At 38.7% G+C, this 11,170-nt stretch overlaps 1 long non-coding RNA gene across 1 annotated transcript; it reads left to right on the top strand.

Moving 5' to 3' along the window:
* The first annotated feature begins 3,012 nt into the window (after positions 1-3,012).
* On the top strand, positions 3,013-9,886 carry LOC145419634 (uncharacterized). The gene is made up of 2 exons (XR_013900944.1): positions 3,013-4,207; positions 6,111-9,886. It is a non-coding gene; the product is annotated as an uncharacterized LOC145419634 (long non-coding RNA).
* Positions 9,887-11,170: the final 1,284 nt, after the last annotated feature.

The raw sequence follows: 11,170 nt of genomic DNA, 5'->3' as shown, positions 1-11,170 counted from the left end.
TGAAGTTGTACAAAAACGCTTTCTTTCGCCAAGACAGTGCGTTTCTCACTGTTACATGCATTTGAATGGGGAACTCGACCGAAACAAAGTATAGGTTTTCATTATGTGAATAACTTGGAAATCTTAGCTCAAACAGCTGCAAAACCTGTTTGCCCAGCACGGAGACCTTGAGTTCTATAAGATAAAGCCATAAACATGTGTATCCGAGTCTTTTATCAAAAGTTACAGCTATTCATATGAAGTTGTACAAAAACGCTTTCTTTCGCCAAGACAGTGCGTTTCTCACTGTTACATGCATTTGAATGCGGAACTCGACCGAAACAAAGTATAGGTTTTCATTATGTGAATAACTTGGAAATCTTAGCTCAAACAGCTGCAAAACCTGTTTTCCCAGCACGTAGACCTTGAGTTCTATAAGATAAAGCCATAAACATGTTTGTCTGAGTCTTCTATCAAAAGTTACAGCTATTTATATGAAGTTGTACAAAAACGCTTTCTTTCGCCAAGACAGTGCGTTTCTCACTGTTACATGCATTTGAATGGGGAACTCGACCGAAACAAAGTACAAGTTTTCATTATGTGAATAACTTGGAAATCTTAGCTCAAACAGCTGCAAAACCTGTTTGCCCAGCACGGAGACCTTGAGTTCTATAAGATAAAGCCATAAACATGTGTATCCGAGTCTTCTATCAAAAGTTACAGCTATTTATATGAAGTTGTACAAAAACGCTTTCTTTCGCCAAGACAGTGCGTTTCTCACTGTTACATGCATTTGAATGGGGAACTCGACCGAAACAAAGTATAAGTTTTCATTATGTGAATAACTTGGAAATCTTAGCTCAAACAGCTGCAAAACCTGTTTTCCCAGCACGGAGACCTTGAGTTCTATAATATAAGGCCATAAACATGTTTGTCTGAGTCTTCTATCAAAAGTTACAGCTATTTATATGAAGTTGTACAAAAACGTTTTCTTTCGCCAAGACAGTGCGTTTCTCACTGTTACATGCATTTTGAATGGGGAACTCGACCGAAACAAAGTATAGGTTTTCATTATGTGAATAACTTGGAAATCTTAGCTCAAACAGCTGCAAAACCTGTTTTCCCAGCACGGAGACCTTGAGTTCTATAATATAAGGCCATAAACATGTTTGTCTGAGTCTTCTATCAAAAGTTACAGCTATTTATATGAAGTTGTACAAAAACGCTTTCTTTCGCCAAGACAGTGCGTTTCTCACTGTTACATGCATTTTGAATGGGGAACTCGACCGAAACAAAGTATAGGTTTTCATTATGTGAATAACTTGGAATTCTTAGCTCAAACAGCTGCAAAACCTGTTTTCCCAGCACGTAGACCTTGAGTTCTATAAGATAAAGCCATAAACATGTGTATCCGAGTCTTCTATCAAAAGTTACAGCTATTTCTATGAAGTTGTACAAAAACGCTTTCTTTCGCCAAGACAGTGCGTTTCTCACTGTTACATGCATTTTGAATGGGGAACTCGACCGAAACAAAGTATAGGTTTTCATTATGTGAATAACTTGGAAATCTTAGCTCAAACAGCTGCAAAACCTGTTTTCCCAGCACGGAGACCTTGAGTTCTATAAGATAAAGCCATAAACATGTGTATCCGAGTCTTCTATCAAAAGTTACAGCTATTTCTATGAAGTTGTACAAAAACGCTTTCTTTCGCCAAGACAGTGCGTTTCTCACTGTTACATGCATTTGAATGGGGAACTCGACCGAAACAAAGTATAAGTTTTCATTATGTGAATAACTTGGAAATCTTAGCTCAAACAGCTGCAAAACCTGTTTTCCCAGCACGGAGACCTTGAGTTCTATAATATAAGGCCATAAACATGTTTGTCTGAGTCTTCTATCAAAAGTTACAGCTATTTCTATGAAGTTGTACAAAAACGCTTTCTTTCGCCAAGACAGTGCGTTTCTCACTGTTACATGCATTTTGAATGGGGAACTCGACCGAAACAAAGTATAGGTTTTCATTATGTGAATAACTTGGAAATCTTAGCTCAAACAGCTGCAAAACCTGTTTTCCCAGCACGTAGACCTTGAGTTCTATAAGATAAAGCCATAAACATGTTTGTCTGAGTCTTCTATCAAAAGTTACAGCTATTTATATGAAGTTGTACAAAAACGCTTTCTTTCGCCAAGACAGTGCGTTTCTCACTGTTACATGCATTTGAATGGGGAACTCGACCGAAACAAAGTATAAGTTTTCATTATGTGAATAACTTGGAAATCTTAGCTCAAACAGCTGCAAAACCTGTTTTCCCAGCACGGAGACCTTGAGTTCTATAATACAAGGCCATAAACATGTTTGTCTGAGTCTTCTATCAAAAGTTACAGCTATTTATATGAAGTTGTACAAAAACGCTTTCTTTCGCCAAGACAGTGCGTTTCTCACTGTTACATGCATTTTGAATGGGGAACTCGACCGAAACAAAGTATAGGTTTTCATTATGTGAATAACTTGGAAATCTTAGCTCAAACAGCTGCAAAACCTGTTTTCCCAGCACGTAGACCTTGAGTTCTATAAGATAAAGCCATAAACATGTTTGTCTGAGTCTTCTATCAAAAGTTACAGCTATTTATATGAAGTTGTACAAAAACGCTTTCTTTCGCCAAGACAGTGCGTTTCTCACTGTTACATGCATTTGAATGGGGAACTCGACCGAAACAAAGTACAAGTTTTCATTATGTGAATAACTTGGAAATCTTAGCTCAAACAGCTGCAAAACCTGTTTGCCCAGCACGGAGACCTTGAGTTCTATAAGATAAAGCCATAAACATGTGTATCCGAGTCTTCTATCAAAAGTTACAGCTATTTATATGAAGTTGTACAAAAACGCTTTCTTTCGCCAAGACAGTGCGTTTCTCACTGTTACATGCATTTGAATGGGGAACTCGACCGAAACAAAGTATAAGTTTTCATTATGTGAATAACTTGGAAATCTTAGCTCAAACAGCTGCAAAACCTGTTTTCCCAGTGTCGAGAAAGGAAATTATTTTACTGCTATAGTTAAATAATTGTCATCATTACCATTGCATTAATAATAAAATCTGGAGGTTCTTGATTCAGGGGTAGAACAGTGTGTGTCTCTTTCAGAAAGACTGAGTTGCAGGCTGACAGGAAGTTGTATGCAGAAGTGAAAGCAGGAAGTTATTTTGAGCCGCAGGCTAAGACGAGGCTTTAACAATGTAACAGATAGCTTTAAGAAGGCCTTAAGCAGTTATGACTATTTTATACACAATGCATATCTGTGCTTATTAAAGAGTTGGAGCTCGGTCAATTAATTGGGGGTCGGAAGCTTTGTTCGGCGCGATGTTCGGACAATCTATTGTGCAAGTGACTTGGAGCCATAGAAGGAATCGCAATACATGCTTACAAAACACTTATATCAGGTCATTTTATATTAAGGTTTAAGTAGAGGTTCTTGATTAAAACATTTATTTAGTAGAAGACATACACATAGTCTCAGTGAGCTTCTGGTCTGGTAAAAGGTCAGAAGTGCAACAGGTGAATTGAGAAAGAGCATTTGAGGACGAGACACAGACAGTAGGTGAAGAGGTGACACAAAGAGCATGTGAGGTCAACACACACACACACACACACACACACTTTAAATTAGATTTATTTAGAGGAAGAGGTTAGTTATGTTTGGCTGTAACTGCAAAATTGTCTTGGTAAAAGAGGAACCGTTTCTTGGTGTCTCGGCAAGAAAGAGGAACAAGACAAGAACTGAAAGGTAGACAGGAAGGGCTAGCCATGAAAATAGAAGATGATTTTCTAGGTGAAAAGTCATGATGATGTTGATCTGATCTATGTATAAAATGTACTGGTGACGCATGAAGGGGCGTCAGTAAACAAACCCTGATGCTATAAAATATCTGTTCATGCTTTGATTAAGTCGAAGACTACTTCCTGTCTGCGTACAGAGTTGTCTTCCCACACGTGTGTTCATTAAAATCATCGTTTGACTTCACCCGGCCGGATCGGTGTGGTTATTCTTCGATCACCTCTTGTACCCTTCCTCAATACTGAATCTTAACATTTGGGGGCTTCGTCCGGTTATTGAGGAGGGAGAGTTGGAGGTTTGGACGGAGAAATCCGGGGTCTTGGGTGGTCTGACGGGCAGACATGAATTCCAGTGGTCTAAGTGAGTGGGCATAAGCCGGCTTATCCAAAAGGTAAGGCACTACCTGTTGAATTATTTCCAAAGTGTGCCAAATTGGATATGATAAAATTTAAGTCTACTCACTGAAGTTACTGGTGGATGTCTGTTTTGATTTTGATGAAAAATCTCATGAGTTGAAGCAGTTAGAGTTCTGCTAAGAAGAATGAAGAAATGAAAGCAGTAAAGTCTGCTAAAGCAGTTAGAGTCTGCCAGGAAAAGTTTAAATACTGGGTTGAAGTCCCAAAGAAATTGAGTTAGAGTCTCAAGTAGTCGGTAGGGAATTGGTTATTGTGTTGGTTAGAGTCCAAATTTGGTCATAAGAGTGGACCTGAGCGGTCAAATTGGCCACTAGGTTGCACCTGCCTCAGTTATACACTTGTTTCGGGTGTTGATTGTTGTTTCAAAGTATTATAAATTATTCTAGAACGGCAGTTCGAGTCTGCTAGGAAGCGCAGTTCTCGGAGGTAATGCTCCCTCCTGGCCGAGGACGCTTGGCCCTGACCTATCGGCGAATAGGGTTAGTACGGTTGGCAACCGGGGAGAACTTGGGAACCTCCAAAATAGCTAGGAGTTAGAGTCTCCTTACCGTTTGCAACGGTATCTGCGCTTTTTTGGACAGGAGAAGTGGACTTCGGGCGTGTAACTTTAACCTAAAACTTCAAAAAGTTTGGGTTGGTTGACGCTTTTAAATTGAGTTAGGGATTTTAGAAATGAGGCCAGAAACAGTTAAAGTCTTGATACTGGTTAATTGATCGCAAAAAACTCAGGGAGTTTATCGGTTAAACTGTTATGTTAAATTTGTCGAAATTCGATAGGTGTTAAAAGGTTTAAAATCTGTGCAGTTGTAAATATAAGACGTCTTTGTAATAAGAGATCTCTGTGTGAAAGGAGTCTGAGGCAATGCTGCTGCTATTTTTAGACGGTGTGTGTGAGTGAAAATGCAAATGAGTAAGCAGTGAACTGTTTAAGCCACAGTTGGTTTTACAAATACTGCTGCAAACATTGTTGAGTGTGTGTTTCAAATGCCATTTATGTTTATTAGAGGACTATAAATAAAGTTTTGAGTTGCCGTAGTGGATGTATAGTAATTGACTGAGTTTGGATGTAGATATATAAATATATTGAGTGCACTGTATATACTTAAGACTAACACATGACTTTCAGTAGTAACTGTTCTCCAGCATTAGCTGCTGGTGGGTTTTATTTTTTCAATTTCTTGTGTGTGCGGTGAGAATTAATGGAGGTTTCAATTTTTTGTTTGTTTGTTTTTTACTTGCTTTTTTGATTATGACAAGCATGTCTAAAAGACTCTTAGGAAAGTGTTTTTAATTTGAGAGAGGCATGAGTGATGTTATAAGAGTTTAGTTTATTTAAAAGGTGTGTGTGAGAGGATTATGAAATCATTGTGTGAATGATGCTACATTTTAGGTCAAAAGTTAGTAGAATTACAGAGGGTTTGTAGATTGTAAATAAAAAATAAGTTTGATTAGCCTGGAGAAACAGCAAAGCAGCTTGAGCTGCTCTGAGCAGCTGCGTGCGGTGTGTGTGTAACAGGAAATGGTGTGGGTGACAGGAAGTTTGCATGCCCATATAAGGTGATGTGTGAACAGAGGAAGTCTGAGAGAGAAGTGTGTGCGTAGGCAAAATGCAGAGTGTGTGCGTGAAATAAGGGAGTATTGTTTTTTACATCAAGGTTTAGTAGAACTAAAGTAGAACGTTACAAACAAACAGATAAATAAAGTAAAATGAAGAGAGAAAATAACTGACAATTACATTAATGAATAGAAAACACACATACACAAAGTGCCATATGTGAAATTATTCTAGGAAGGAGTCAGAATTGAGATAGCTTATTATAGAGATAGTTTAATATAAGATGCAATGAAGGAAGCAGCTTACATTCCTTTAATTCCCAGAGCCAGTGTGTTCCCTCCCCTGCCCACTTGGGCCCCGTATCAGGCGAGTATGGAAGGCTGGATAGCCCATGACGGGTAAGATCCCACCTCGAAACCCTGGGACAACCTAAGGCAGGCACAGTCACGATTACTCTCGGCTTCAGTAAGAAGACGGGACCTGACGGGTAAGGCCGCTGGGCTAGGGTGGAGGTGGAAAGTGGCAAGTGGAGCCCTACCTTCTGGCTGAGGACAAGGAATGCTGCTATTTAAGGTAGGAAATCAGAATTTGGGTTAGTAAATTTGGGGAGGAGAAAATTGACTGTTTAAAGGCAAAATTATGAAGGAGTCTGACACACTGTAAAAGCACCATATGCAAATTCACACACACAAACAGGAAATGCATTAAACTTATAAAGACAAGACAAGTTCATGGAGTTTAATGCATAGACACTGATTAAACCTGGCTAAGAACACAAACATAGGCAATGAAGAACAGCTTGCTATTTTGTATGAATGATACAAGGGTGTGAATGTTTAATAAAATACATTTGAGTTTGTAATTGAGGAATAGAATAAGCCATATGACAAAGGGAGTTATGAAAACGAAAAAGGGATTAAAGTAGTTTTAAAAAAGAGTGACTTAGGAGTGCTCTCGTACTGAGTGATCAACACTAGTGATCACTGTTGGAAGAAATAAAATGATTTAATGAGTTGGGAATGTTTAAACATATGTTTCTGTTGTTACAGCTTCTTGAGAGATGACTCAGTATGCAAATTAGCTGGAGTGTGTGTGTGACTGTGACTTTCAGGAAGAGGAAGCATAGCAGAGACGAGAAGTGCAGATTGGGGTAGGGAATTTATAGTTTAGTGATTATATGATGTCGTAAGGGGTCTTATGCTGAATTTAAGAGTATAAGGGGGTGATTTTTGTGTGCAAATTGAGTGGTTTTAATGAGACTTTTGGTGTATTGAGGAGGTGAAATTATGTGGTGGCAAGATTTGTGTGTTTAAGGTTGTTGTGGTGATGGGTTGATTCTGTCAGGTAGGTTGTTGTTGGTGTTTTTGTTTTAAATAGAGGGAGTTTTAGGAAACATGGACATGTCTAAAATTGGGCCCATTATTTTGTAACAGTGCACTTAAAGAAAACCTGTCAGGTGATTTTGTTTTGTTTTTATGAGCTAACAATCAGCTCTATTTTTCATTTCTGTTTTAAGCAGGCCTGCAACAGTGAATAACAGCGCTGAAAATTCTCGGGAAGAGCAAATATAAGGGGGCTTTCCAGATTACAATTGGCTGAGGAGAGCTACCTGGGGACAATTCAGGTCGTAAGTCCCTGTAAAAAGGATTTTATGCGAGTCAATTCAGTCCAAAAGCATAAAGAAATATTTTCCTATGGAAAATAAAAAATGACGGAGCTCATTTTGCTGAGGGTGGAGTATCTGATCGTGCGGGAGGCTCCACTATCAGCAAATACATGGTGTGACTGCATGTGAGTGAATGTGTGACTGGATGAAGGTGAGGATGAATAAATGTGGATAAACAATTTGTTTTTACCAGAGAAAATTTCTGTTTTGTTTTATTAGGTGGGGTTAGATTATGAGATTATAGTATATTGTTGGGAGAATGCCAAATGCTAAAGGGGAAATATTTTTTGATGTAACTCAGTTACCATTAATTGTAGAAACACATGACTGATAACTGTTCTGTTTTAAGTTTATTTTTATGACATAGATTGGATCATGAGTGGGGAAAACTGAGCAGTTTTAAGTTTTGTATAGTATCTTGACACATGAAATGTATCAAGATAAAGGGGGGTTTAGGGTTTAATAATTTAATTGTTTAATAATTTAGGATCATTTTAGGACCTTTTGGGTTTTTGATCATTTGGATATGGTAAAACTGAAACTGTTATTTTAAGTTAAGGTTAAAGGATTAAAAGTGAACTTGTCACGGTTTGCGAGGCAAGCCGTGTGGAGTTGTAGAAAAGGACCCAAAAGGCGGCAGCTCTGGTGCAGGTGAATATTTATTTACAACGGTGGGCACAAAACAGCACTGGTGGAAAAACAAGAAACCGGAAACCTAAACTGGGTAAGCTAATAACACAAACCAGAAACGAGACGCAGGGAGACCGAGGGGAAACAACACAGACGAACCAGCAACTACCATAACAGAAGACACAACTTAAATACACCCAGAGAAAGTACGGGGAGAACATAGACATAACAGGCTGGGGGAAACATGGAATAAATACAAAGAGAGACGAGAGCTCATAAATACACAGAGGGGCACAAGGGGGTAAGAGTCACAAAGGGAAAAACACTTAGGGAACACCACAACAGGACACCTCAGAAAACCTGGCCTAAATAAGGAGTGAAAATACAAGGAACCAAGAATACTGGGCCAAAATGGCCCAGGACCATGACAGAACTGAATCCTGTTTAGAAGATACAATGCCGGTTTTTCAAAGCTGTGAATAAATCTTAGAGGGAAAATTAGTGAGGGTTGAAGGGGTAGAACAGCTTTGATTTTTGATCTTTAGAAGAAGTGGTTATAATGTAGGCTTACACATACAGATATTACATAGGAGGTATTTTTAGGATAAAGGGGGAGCTTATAAATAGAAATGATTTTTATACATATTGCATTTTGTGCTTTTAAAGGAGTTGTGGCTCAAATTTGTCTCTGGAGGGTCACGAGCCTTTGGCTAGCGCTATGATTAGCCAATCTACTGTGAGGATAATATGAGTTCATGAAGGATTGCACACGCTTACAGACACAGAGTTAAGAAACACACATGACAGTATTGATTCCAGGCAAAAGGCCTTAAATTCATTTAGCTTTTAACTGAACTTAAAGAAGGACCAAAGAGGAAGGAAAGCAGATATTTTGGTTAGGTCTGATAAACTAGAATTAGGAGGTATGGTTACATTAAAAGGAGCAAAATGAAATAAAAAGGCTATACCAAAATGGGTTATAACATAGGAAATGTGAGGTTAAAATGAAGTTAACACATAGGAGTTGTTTCAAGGCAGCATTTAGCTATGAGGAAATGTATACAGGAGTAATTGCTTATATGCTTAAACTTAATTGATTAAAGTGGTTGTTTTCTTTTAGAGTGGAGGAACTTGCAGCAGCGACAATTTGTGCACAGGATGTTGATGATCAGATAAGGGAAAAATAGAGCGAGCAACTGGACGTGAAAGCAGGGTTTAAAGAGTTCTAAAGGGATGAGTAACGTTGAAGAGTATACATAAATACAAGTCAATAAGTTAAGAAGATAATTAGGATCAGGCTTTTGATTAAAGAGTCCCAGATAGGATAAGTTAGGGAGATGCAAGAAAAGGTGTTTTGTTTCCTTTGCAGAAGATCTCGGCGACCACAGGAGGGGCGAGGATCCTGGAGATCTCGAGGTTCGAGACCACCAGAGAAGGGTCTGCGTGAGGACACAATGTATTGTGACCTCTGGTGTTCCAGAGGTCAAAAGAGGGAGTGTCGAGAAAGGAAATTATTTTACTGCTATAGTTAAATAATTGTCATCATTACCATTGCATTAATAATAAAATCTGGAGGTTCTTGATTCAGGGGTAGAACAGTGTGTGTCTCTTTCAGAAAGACTGAGTTGCAGGCTGACAGGAAGTTGTATGCAGAAGTGAAAGCAGGAAGTTATTTTGAGCCGCAGGCTAAGACGAGGCTTTAACAATGTAACAGATAGCTTTAAGAAGGCCTTAAGCAGTTATGACTATTTTATACACAATGCATATCTGTGCTTATTAAAGAGTTGGAGCTCGGTCAATTAATTGGGGGTCGGAAGCTTTGTTCGGCGCGATGTTCGGACAATCTATTGTGCAAGTGACTTGGAGCCATAGAAGGAATCGCAATACATGCTTACAAAACACTTATATCAGGTCATTTTATATTAAGGTTTAAGTAGAGGTTCTTGATTAAAACATTTATTTAGTAGAAGACATACACATAGTCTCAGTGAGCTTCTGGTCTGGTAAAAGGTCAGAAGTGCAACAGGTGAATTGAGAAAGAGCATTTGAGGACGAGACACAGACAGTAGGTGAAGAGGTGACACAAAGAGCATGTGAGGTCAACACACACACACACACACACACACACTTTAAATTAGATTTATTTAGAGGAAGAGGTTAGTTATGTTTGGCTGTAACTGCAAAATTGTCTTGGTAAAAGAGGAACCGTTTCTTGGTGTCTCGGCAAGAAAGAGGAACAAGACAAGAACTGAAAGGTAGACAGGAAGGGCTAGCCATGAAAATAGAAGATGATTTTCTAGGTGAAAAGTCATGATGATGTTGATCTGATCTATGTATAAAATGTACTGGTGACGCATGAAGGGGCGTCAGTAAACAAACCCTGATGCTATAAAATATCTGTTCATGCTTTGATTAAGTCGAAGACTACTTCCTGTCTGCGTACAGAGTTGTCTTCCCACACGTGTGTTCATTAAAATCATCGTTTGACTTCACCCGGCCGGATCGGTGTGGTTATTCTTCGATCACCTCTTGTACCCTTCCTCAATACTGAATCTTAACACCAGCACGGAGACCTTGAGTTCTATAATATAAGGCCATAAACATGTTTGTCTGAGTCTTCTATCAAAAGTTACAGCTATTTCTATGAAGTTGTACAAAAACGTTTTCTTTCGCCAAGACAGTGCGTTTCTCACTGTTACATGCATTTTGAATGGGGAACTCGACCGAAACAAAGTATAGGTTTTCATTATGTGAATAACTTGGAAATCTTAGCTCAAACAGCTGCAAAACCTGTTTTCCCAGCACGTAGACCTTGAGTTCTATAAGATAAAGCCATAAACATGTTTGTCTGAGTCTTCTATCAAAAGTTACAGCTATTTATATGAAGTTGTACAAAAACGCTTTCTTTCGCCAAGACAGTGCGTTTCTCACTGTTACATGCATTTGAATGGGGAACTCGACCGAAACAAAGTATAGGTTTTCATTATGTGAATAACTTGGAAATCTTAGCTCAAACAGCTGCAAAACCTGTTTTCCCAGCACGGAGACCTTGAGTTCTATAATATAAGGCCATAAACATGTTTGTCT

Source organism: Astatotilapia calliptera, chromosome 13 (genome assembly GCF_964374335.1).
Source record: "Astatotilapia calliptera chromosome 13, fAstCal68.1, whole genome shotgun sequence".
Lineage (NCBI taxonomy): Eukaryota > Metazoa > Chordata > Actinopteri > Cichliformes > Cichlidae > Astatotilapia > Astatotilapia calliptera.
The sequence above is the reverse complement of the archived record's forward strand: the minus strand, read 5'-3'. Positions and strand labels throughout refer to the sequence as shown.